Source organism: Macadamia integrifolia, chromosome 2, assembly GCF_013358625.1.
Source record: "Macadamia integrifolia cultivar HAES 741 chromosome 2, SCU_Mint_v3, whole genome shotgun sequence".
Classification (NCBI taxonomy): domain Eukaryota; kingdom Viridiplantae; phylum Streptophyta; class Magnoliopsida; order Proteales; family Proteaceae; genus Macadamia; species Macadamia integrifolia.
The window spans coordinates 40,761,449-40,772,883 of NC_056558.1; the positions used below are offsets into that span (position 1 = coordinate 40,761,449).

The 11,435-nt window shown below is 36.9% G+C and overlaps 1 pseudogene; it reads right to left on the reverse strand.

Moving 5' to 3' along the window:
• Positions 1-5,154: 5,154 nt before the first annotated feature.
• Positions 5,155-5,981, reverse strand: LOC122065656 (annotated as a pseudogene).
• Positions 5,982-11,435: the final 5,454 nt, after the last annotated feature.

Below are 11,435 nucleotides of genomic sequence, written 5' to 3' on the forward strand. Positions count from 1 at the left end.
TTTTTTGTTGGGGGAGTATGGTCCTTGCGACCAAACACATGGGGTGAAATGACTACCTTACCCCCCCTACCCCATAAAATGAAAATGATGCTTTTGTGGATGTCTTCTCGTGCATTCACATTGGGTCTCGGATAGGCATAGTATCTGTATAAGTGAAATTTTTTAAACTAATAATTAAATTTTTGGAATCGATCATTATCCTATATGAATATATCATTAATTTCAAATCGTTTTATATTTAATTATTAAATTTTACCTTATTTTGCATAGTTTAATTAAATTTCATCTACCTTTAGATTTAAAAAATAAAATAAAAATTATATTTAAATATATTATTTCTATATAATAAATTTAAATAATTTATAGAATCATATTGTATAATGATTATGAGGGATGGAGGAGCTGCTGGCTTCCACACTACTCTCGTGTTCTCTTTCTGTGGTGACTCATGACTCATGAATTATAGTTGAAATCACCTTTCTATACAGTGGGATCCATATTGCACATATAAACCAGTAAACCACCTCCTCTTCTCTTCTCTTTCCATCTCTTGTGGTTGATGTGAGACATAATATCTTTATTAAAAAAAAAATACATAATATCATAAGTTTCAGAATAACATATCAGAAAGGAATTGTGAACTTCTAATCATGGTTTCAAGTGCATCAAATTAGTGAATTGATTGATTTGGATTAGTATCAATTCTGATCGATCAAATATGGTATATGTACGGGGTGTGGCCGTCAACCGATGAGAATTTTGACGGCAAATTCTCAAAACATCCATGAGACCAAGATAAGGGACAAGGCCGGTAAAAATGTCCAATATTGTCATGATAAAGGTTGTCTCGAACGTCAACTGGTAGGATATGGGTGATGACCTAGTCGGCTACACAGATGAGGAAATGTTCAAAAAGTCTGACTTCACCCGTACTCTATAGCGTAGTTCATCAGACCTAGTGTAGGTTCAAGTCTTGAAGAAACCTGCAACGTTGTGCCCTACTATGTTTAATATACTCAGTTATTCTGTTTTCAATTTTTGTCGGTATTTTGATACTTGTGGGGAAATTGTCAGAATTTAAGTTTCAAACTATGGTCAAATTGGTCTTTTAACAAATGGTCTTTTTGAAATTCAAAGTAGTCTTTTTGAAATTCAGACTTTCCCCCTCAAAAGTGTCTCTTCTACTTTTACTACTTTGTCTTTAGCACTTGAGTTGTGAATGAGCTAAAGACAACTCACAAAAGTTTAGTCCCACATTGCTTAGGGATGAAAGAAAATTTGAACAACTAGGGTTATGCGTACATACCAATTTTGACAAGTTATGGTAGCTACAAAACCAGGGATAGTAGGGTTTGGTTCAGTGAGTTCTTGATTTGCAAAAGGATTTGTTAATGGTTCATTGTTTGAAGTTGAAGCTTGTTGGTTTTGTTGCCGATTTAAGAAGGCTAATTGTTGTTTAATATGTTTTATCTCGTACTGCAAAGTTGCAGTGGTGGTTTCAAGAGATTTGATCCGACTAGAATGGTCAGGAATAGGGGATTTTGATATCTTATTGAATTTTTGCATAATTTGGTGGAGATTGTAAGGTTGAGGAGAATTTTGGGTAGAAACATTGTTTCTGAGGTGTTCGAGGCAGGCCTTCTTTTGTTCAGGGTCTGCCAAACTATCAGTGTAATCGAAAATATTTGAATTTGGTGATGCACAGAGCATCCGGACAGATTTGGGAACACAATCTTCATAGCTGAGACCAATGATACAAGAATCACAAGCGCAGGCTTGGAAATTCTTATTATCGGATGAATTAGAAGAAGTATGTTCAGAAGCTTGAATCTGATTAAGTTTGTAATTTTCATCTTCAGAAGAGGATGAGGAAGTTTCTTGGAAAAGGGCAAGGATTTGAGTTTTATCTTGCTTGGATATTTGTAAAGAATTAATTTTGTTTGAGACTCTACAAAATTTGGCGATATGGCCAGGCTTGCCACATCGGAAACATCCTTGAGAGGATTTGTCAGCTTTTGAATCTTTAAAATTTTTAGGTGCCTTGAAAGGCTTCTTGTATTTGTTATATTTTGGTTTTGGAGGAGTTTTATGATAAAACTCAGGGGTTGTGAATGGTTTGTGAGACACATACTTCTTGGACTTGTGAAAATTTTTATAATATTTGCAAGAAGACTTGTGTTTGTGTTTCGTTGGAGGTCTAATGGGAGGAAAACCAAACTGTTCGCAGAATCCTTCTAATTCTCTTTTCTAAAATTTGTTTTCCTTATGGATTTGTTTCTTTAATCTAATATCGGTACAAAGGGCGAGGTCCTCTTCATGGATTAGACTAATGATTTGGTCATAGGACATTTGATCATAGGGAATGATCCCATCATTTTCTTTCCTAAGGCGTTGTTTGATTTTTTCAGAGAACAAAGTTGGTAATCCTGTAAGGAATTTTTCTTTCCAACAGGGAAGGTTTGCATCAGGTCTGGTTAAGACTTTGGTTAAGAAGGTGTCTTTGTACCATTTGAAATCATGTAACTTCTTACATCGAGGATTTGACAATTGTTCGGCTGTTCTATCTTTGAGACGAGAAGGGTTTCCTAAAAAGTAATTTGCAATCCTGAAAATAAGGATATTTACAGCATCCTCAATAGGAATACCTTCACCATCGAGAAGGGGGGTTCCTTCTGGCATTATTTGGACAGCCATTAAAATTTTAGTTTTTTGGACATCGATTAGGACATAATCCCACCAACCTTTGAGTTGGCCAGTAAATCCTGAAACAAGTAAGGTGGCAAAAACACTATCAGGTGTATTTTTGATACGATGTGCATTGCTAACCATGGTCATTTCTTGGAGTTTGTTCATGAGATTAGGTTCGGACAGACCATCTATGTTCCATTCATAGATGATACCACTTTGGTAGGAAGCCTGAGGAGCAGTTCCTCTTGCTTCAATTTGGAGGTCTGGGAAGACCGGGTGTTGGGTTGAACTTTGACCAATTTGATTAATTTTTGGGAAGTCCTCTTCTTCAGAACTTGAGGAAGTGTCCGAAGAACATCCTATAATGGTGCGAACACCTCTGTTGTTGGATTCAGCCGAAGGTTCAGCTGAGGGATGGTTTTGAATAGGTGTTTGTGGATTATTTGTTTCTAAATGTGCTTCGGTGGCATTCAGAATGGTAAGGCGTTGATTAATTTGGTCTAAGACGAAGGATTTGTTAAGAGCAAGTTGCTGTTTTTGGGGAATATTATATGGTTTGAATAAAGGAAGAGAAGTTGGAACCGGAGCCGGTGTCATAGATGAAGAGGCTAACGGTTTAGGTTGAACTAGGTTCTCAACTCTGGATAGTTGATTACCTATAGTTTGAAGACTTAATTTTGTAAAATTTAATTGTTCAATTTGTCTTCTGTTTGGATCATCTTTTTCTGCAACCTTAAATGGAGAAGCAATTATTTCATTATTTTTGTAATTATGTTTGATGTTTTCCACCGGGGGATGGATAGCCGTAGTAGTCAGACCGGCGTAAAGGGTCTAGGATTTGTGGGAAGTATTTTAAGTACATATCTGATTATGCCAGGGATAGTAGATTTTGTTGTCCTGGGCATAGATATCAAAATATGTAAAGAAGAAAACATTTGTTTTAAGATTTGTCATAAAATTATACCAGTTTGTTTGGATTTGTGCTTGTTGTTCAAGATTGAAGTTTGTTAAGAACCATTCACGTTTTTGTTTGTTTTTGGGTGACTCAAAATCGTTTCGAAGTAATGGTTTGTCTATTTGATAATTTGTTTCTATTTGATAATATATATATATATATATATACATACATATAGGACTATTTGTTAAGGGTGCAAGCCATTTGGAGAGGCACTCTCCCTTGTCATGTGTGTGTGGGGTTCCTAGGGTCCTTTTGAATCACTCCGGCCGGGGTCGAGTGCAAGTGTGGTTCAAAGAACCTACTTTTTACTACATGTAACTTTTTGATTGGGTCCATACTAAGGGACATATTATTGGTATATGTACCCAATATATGTAAATATGTATGTATATGTACATGCATGCACCTATACATATGAGACATGTACCTTTCCGCATAAGTGAATGTACCTTCTCATACATGCATAGAGTCACACATGTATATGTATGGGTACCTATATAGATATACCCATTCGTATAAAGATGCTTACATTCTATATATCCAGAATACAAATTCTGGTTGGGTATTGTACGAAATACATACTGTGAGTTTTTTGTTCTCTGTTCTCTGCAAGTGCTTTTGGTCTCTGTTTTCTTTCTGGTATTAGTTTACTGTGAGTTTCTGAGTATTGCCTTCAGACATACCTGTGAGAATTACTTATTGGAGTACACCTTAAGCAATTGGAGAGTTGTTTTATCTTGGAGGTGAGAACGTAAGGTCAACCCGATTGTATACATATATACGAGGTGTTCAAATACCTTAAGGAGAGTATCTGTATACAACTTAACTCTACTTAAGACAGACGATTTCTGCTACTATTTCAGAGGATTGTTTGAACAAGTAAGTAATATTTTACTTGTAATCCCATTTCAATTAAGTAATTGTTTTTGTCAAAGTCTTATACCTATTGCCTTGTTATTGTTTTGCTTACAGCCATCCCAGGCCAGCAGTCACAATCATGAAGGGTCAAGGATTTAGGGGGGAAGGGTTTGCGGTTCATTTTTCTAACATTTGGAATTTGTAGATCGGATTTATGGAGGTTTTTGACAGCTTTTTTTTCTTTCTTTTCTTTCTGGCAAGAGCTGCTCTAGGAACATGCTGCACCACCTCCTTTTCTTATCTTGGGCGGTGGACCTCACATTTCTCTCTCTCTCTCTCTCTCTCTCTCTCTCTCTCTCATACCTTGCAACAGCCATAGGAGAAAAATAGATGTAGAGAGGACAACAGGGACCGAGTGGGGGTGTTGATGGAGGAAGGCACCAAGGGAGGGATGGAGAGAGAGAGAGAGAGAGAGAGAGAGAGAGAGAGTAGGGCAAGGGAGGGCGAGGGTTACAAAATTTTCATTTTCCAATCAAAGCGAGTGCGCGAATAAAATTGCTTCCTCCTCTTTCATACAATATCCCAAACTTCCAACCCACCTAACCTGAGGATCAAATCATAAATGATCAAAATGACCTTCACCTTGGAAGCTAATTACGATTGAGCAGTGGGTGCATCAGAGATGAAGCTTGTGGGTTGATGGGGATGGTGGCGCGAAGCAATCGCATAGCGGTGAGTGGAGTTGGCGGTGCAGTTGCTCCTGCAGCAGTAGTGGTAGATGCAAAGGATATCGATGAGATGGCGATGCGTTCTCATGAGGGGCACATTATGAGGGTAGTAGATGGGGTCATGTGGGTGTAGGAGTGCAGGGATAGTTTATATGCTCTTAGTTCCTGAACCTCCTTATGTAACCTCCTGTTCTCCTATGTTAAGTTCTCCCAGCATCTCTTCAAGAACTCAGAGTCCACCTCAATCTGCTTCAACTTTGTCCTGTAATTTACATAAATAGGTTGAGAGAAACTTTGAAACTTTATTCTTTTTCCTAGAGAGAAGAACACTCTGAGTTGAACTCATGATCACAGAGACATATCTCACCTTGCTCTCCTATTTTGGAACCAACTTCCACCTGTTGAGGTCGAAGGTTTAGTTGCTTTGCCAATGCTAGCTTTTGCTTCTATTAATATCAAATATAATAAATGTTAAAAGACGCCAAATACTAAAAGAGAAGCTATGCTGATAAATAGGGGAACGTACAGCTATTATACTTACGGGGTTTAAGAGTGTTGTGTTCTTTGAAACTTTCTTCAAGGATTAGCCGATTGATCCTTGGAAAGTCTGAGTTTCAGGCTCTTTCAATCTCAAGTTCTTATCTGTTTGTATCCCTCACATTTCGCTTTCCGCTCACGCTCGATGTCGTCTTGTTCAGAGAGAAGACTCCGGCTTCTTCTTCATAGTCCGTGGTTGATGGCAATCGAAGAAGGTAGGGTGCATGAATTCAGGAGTAAAATGGTAAAAAAAATATCATGACTAAGGAAAAATACTGTTTTGGATAGATTTGTAAAACCAAACCTGATTTTGTATATTGTTGTTAGTTGAAACACAAGTTGGATATTTTTGTAAAGGAAAACCCAAAAGTAGGTAATCATATAATTTTCCCAAAAAAATTACATAATATCAGAAGTTTCAGAATAACATATCAAAAAGGAATTGTTAACTTATAATCTTTGTTTCAAGTGCATCAGATCGGTGAATTGATTGATTTGGATTAGTATCAATTCTGATCGATCAAATATGGTCAATTCATGCCCAAAACCCTATAATCACTATGTTATTAAATTTGAGGGTTGAATCTAGAGTTATTAAAAGATCAATTTTGTTCCTAAAGCTAAAACATCAGGGCTCTCGCTTCTGTATGTTAAAACCTTACTTGTGATGCATATCCACATGGCTTGACCTTGAGGTATTTTCTCTTACAAAAGATAGGGAAAAGGCTTCTGGAGTAGAGTATATTGCATCTCTTCACATGAATTATTATATTATTTAAAAAAAATTAATAATAATCAATGTGAAAGGGGTGCAGAATACCTTGTTATTCAAAAGAAAATAAAAATTAGAAGAAATATATCAAATTCCATTATATTTTAAAAGATTAAGTTTTCATCACGAATGATGAAAACAAACTTCCAAACTTCCATCACTCATGTGTTTTAATGTTTGGATGGAAATCTTAGAATAATAAAAAAAAAAGAGAAAATTGCATTACCACCCCCTGGACTTTTCGAAACGTCAAAGCCACCCCCCTAAAAATTTGAACAATTCCAAATCAATCCTTACCGTTAGCCGACCATGTTAAGTGAATGAAAATCTGTTAGTTTTTTTACATTATACCCAAAACATCCCCACCTATTGTGAGAGGACAATATTTCCCTCCCTTACATTTCTTCTTCTAAACTCATTCTCCGTCTCACTCCTCACTCACTCAAATAGGGTCGAACAAGAAGAAGGAAGAAGACGGAAACCCCCTGAACCTGCAACTCGATCATGCGATTCCCCTTCGATGTGCGATTCTCAGGTAGAAAGTTGACCGACGTGCGATTTCCCTCCGGCGTGCGAACCTCTTCCCTCTGGCGTGCGAACCTCTCCCCTCCGGCGACTTGTCCGTCCAAGGTATGTAGGGTTCTTCTTCTTCTTCTTCTTAGACATTTAGGGTTCTTCTTCCTTGGTTAATCTAGGGTTTGGTTATTTCATTTTTCAGTATTTCTTAATGGAACTGGACTCAAAGGAGAGAGTTGGGTTTATGTTGGTGTCTTCGGGCTTAAAAATTGGGATTTTAGAGCACATTGTTTGGGATTTGTATGGTTTTGAAAGTATGATAAAATAATTCTCAATATTAATTATGGAAGATGACCAATTTCGAAGGGACTTGTCTTTAAGACCTTACATGGAATGGATACTGCTTTATACTTTTTCTTCACCCCCCCTTCTTACAGATTGTTTGCCTGTATCTTCTATTGTTATAATTTTTATGACTTGTCTTATAGCTCGATGTGATTGACATTTGGCCATAAATGGGTAGCATTTTGGCTCTTTTCAGTGTTTTCTCTATTCTAGATCTATGACTTGTGTTCCCTATGTTTGAGTTCTGGGTCTATGTTTTGAGCATTTCTCATACTCTGGATGCTAACTAATTGTAATCCACTTTTACGATGTTTAATTTGCAGATAACCGATGTCTACCACGAGTGTCAATGACAGCAATCAAAGTGGGTTAAGGTTTGTGAATGTTAGATGCAAATGTCCTGAACCCAAAGGGGCATTGGTGCAAATTTCAGAGTCTAGTTTGAACCCAAACATGTTGTACTACTGCTGCCCTGAAGCACCAAGAGGATGTCGATTCTTCTCATGGTGTGATCCTATAGCTGCACCAAGACTTTTGCCACCCCCTGCAACTAATTCAGAAGCAGTTGTTGGTGAAAGAATTCAGAGTCAACAGATGAAAGAAGAGATTCGTGCCTTGAATAAAAGAATTAAGCATTTAGAGAAAGTGTAAGAAACGATGAAAATTGTAATTGGTGTACTTCTGGTGGTGTGTTTAGTGTTATGTGTTAAAAAATGACTTTACAATGTTTAATAATGAAGTAGTGTCGAGTATGTAAGCATCTGAACTAAATGAAATCTTTCATTCTCACTATTCTTATTACTAAGTTGTTAGTTAATCATGACCCTCAAATTGAATGGGCAGCATTTTGATGGAGAGAGGGCCAACATTGTGATGAATTCCTAAAATAAACGGGCACCATTTTCACTGTAAACGGGTATCATTTTGGATATAAAATGACATTTAATACCTGTAAATAAATAATTCCAAATTGAAAATATGATTTTCTCATACCAAATTGACATCTCATGTCTAATATTAAATGGACAGTATCTTAATTAAATACCTGTAACATTACACACCTGAAACCAATATATTTCATCACAATCTATGCCATAAAGAAACATCCAAAACATATCCATGAATACCTGTTCAAATTCCTGTTCATAACATATTCCATACAACCATGTCTAGTGTGAAATAGAAATAGTTCTTTAAAAAAACAAATCCATAAAAAACATCCAAAACCATAAGAAAACATCCAACTGTCTTAAACTCAGAAAAAGTAACTTAATACAACATTGTTTTCTTGTTCTAAATTAAAACATTCAGATTGCTTGTGCTTCATTTCTTCTTCCTCTCCCGTGCTGTCCTCTTTGCTCGATTGGTCTTCTATTTGGTCAGTACCTTGTCCTGTAAACACCTAATTGTGCTAGCCATAAATACATGTGATCTAATCATTCGTTGAGATGTGCTGATCTCATATTGACTCTCTTCTTTTTGTTTCTTCTACAGAATAAAAAATAAGTATGAGATATATTTTAAACAAGTTTCAACTAAATAAATAATGTGAGTTGCATTTACCTTCATATTCTTATTTTTACTAGTACATCCACCCTGCTCAGCATCTCCAGCCCTTGGGCATGTCCTCCTATTGTGTCCTTCCTTTTTACAAATGTCACACCTAATTGATGATGATCTCTTCCTGAAATCTGAAGGAAGTGCTTCCCTGGTTCTCTTTTCCTGATTTTGTGAGGTCTACCTAGTAACATCTTCAGATTTGGTGGCAGTACACTCTCATTAAGAGTATCATCCTTCAACCATGCCAGATCTAGAAGTGGATGGATCATCTTTTTGTATATATCCAAGTATTTTTCAATAGTGAAAAATGGATCACAATAGTTGACCAACTCTCCCCTTATATATGATATAGAAGCTGCAGCATAGAGACAAGGTATATCAGTAGTTTCCCAAACTCTACAATCACATATGTAATGGTTCAGATTAACCACAAATCTGTTTCCAAATTTATCTAAGACCTCAAATTGACCTTCACCTGCCGGTTGACACCTACAATGCCTTGCTTTTTGCTGAACCTTGTTCAACTTCACCATAACCCTTGGTGTTACTTTACCCTCCCACGTAGTTGCCTTCTCATACCTTCTATGTAGTCTACCCATGATTTTCACCCTTAGGTGATCAACTAATGTGAGAATGGGTTTGCTCCTTAAGTCTCCAACCCAGTAATTAAATGACTCAGTCATATTGTTCGTGATATGGTCACTTCTTGCTCCTGCATCAAAGGCATGCCTTGACCACATCCTCAGGGGGTTTTCATTCAAACACAAGTGTACCTTCTCCTTAATCTCCTTGATGCTATTCATTTCCTTTGAAACTGAGGTTCAATTGAAGCTTGTGAGGCAACCCAAAAATGTAGTCTCAATAGCATACCTGGGTGCTTTGCCTTCAGGTTTTGATATAGATGCCTACTGCAGATTCTTTGGTAAGCATAAGGGAAGATTGTGAAAATCACATATGACAATCCCTACACAACACATATGGAAAATGTTAGGACATGAAAATGAGTAATTGAAAATACATATAAAAAAAAAAAAAAAAAAAAAGAGAAAGAAAAGTATACCTTCAGTCTGTCTGACATGAATGTGAGTGACATATCATCACTGTAATCGAGTAGAGCATATCGTAAATTATCCAAAAACCACATCCAGCTGTCCTTACACTCAACTTCAACTACACCATATGCAATAGGAAAAATATTATTGTTCCCATCAACAGATATTGCACTCAATAGAACCCCTCCATATTGGCCCTTGAGGTGGCAGCCATCAAGACCAATGAACGGTCTACATCCTCTCAAGAAACCCTTCTTGGAAGCATCAAAATAGACAAACAATTTTTTAAAAATCAAATTATCTGACATATGGTTCCTAGTCTCAAACTAGAGCTTAAAAATACTCCCAACATCCTTCTGAAGTACCAACCTAGCATAAGTAGGTAATTTTGCATATGACGTGGAATGGCTTCCTTCATTAATCTCTAAGGCAAACCTGCATGCCCTATACAGCTTAGTGTAGTGGAACTGAAGACCATCATTTTCTGCATGTGATCATCCATGGTCTCTATTTTCATTTCTGATTGAACCTTCGATTGTTGAAGAAGTTTCATTGCTATCCATCTAGATGTAGCAGACTTGTTCTTGATTGCCTTAATACATGTATGAACTGGGTTATATGTCTTTACCATGTAGGTGATACCATCTGATATTGGTGAAGCATGTAATCTCCATGAACAATTTGGTGCTCTGCATATAACTGTAACTCTAGTTTGTTCATTTTTCAGCCTGATAATATCAAACCCTTCTTGTAGTATATACTTTCTCAAAGCTTCTCTGAAATGGTGCACACTTCCATACATATTACCTTCAGCTATCTTCATCTTGCCACCTTCACCCACATAGTTCTGTTCACCAAATTTATCATAATGCTCTTAGATTCATATCCAGATAAGTTATTATAAATTGAATCCTCAGTATTTTTCCCATACCCATCATCCTCTATAGATTCACTATCATTCTGATCGTCTTCTCTTTCACTTTCATCATCCCACTCATCTTCGCTGTCAATTTTTCAATCTTCATCAGATCCAATCATAGAGTCATCCGAACATACATTGTTGTTGCTAATAGCCCTGACAACCTCATCAGACACTCTCAGTCTCTTACCAGTAGCTTCATTTCTGCTACTGGCTCTTCCACTAGAAGTAGCAGTGCGCACACACCTTGCAATGGTCATAGTACCTTTACCTCCCCTAGCAGTAGCTGTAGCACAAGCAATAGCACTTCCACTTTCACTACTATTAGCATTAGTAGTAGCCTTACTTACAACAATTTTCCCTTGTTCTGACCATGACCAGCACCATATGGTTGTAAAGGCTGTTGACATTGTCCAGCAGGTACATCATCAAGTTCAACATCTTTATCATTAACAAGATTGCTAGGGAACCAGTTAACTGTAAATTCATCGATTGTAGACTT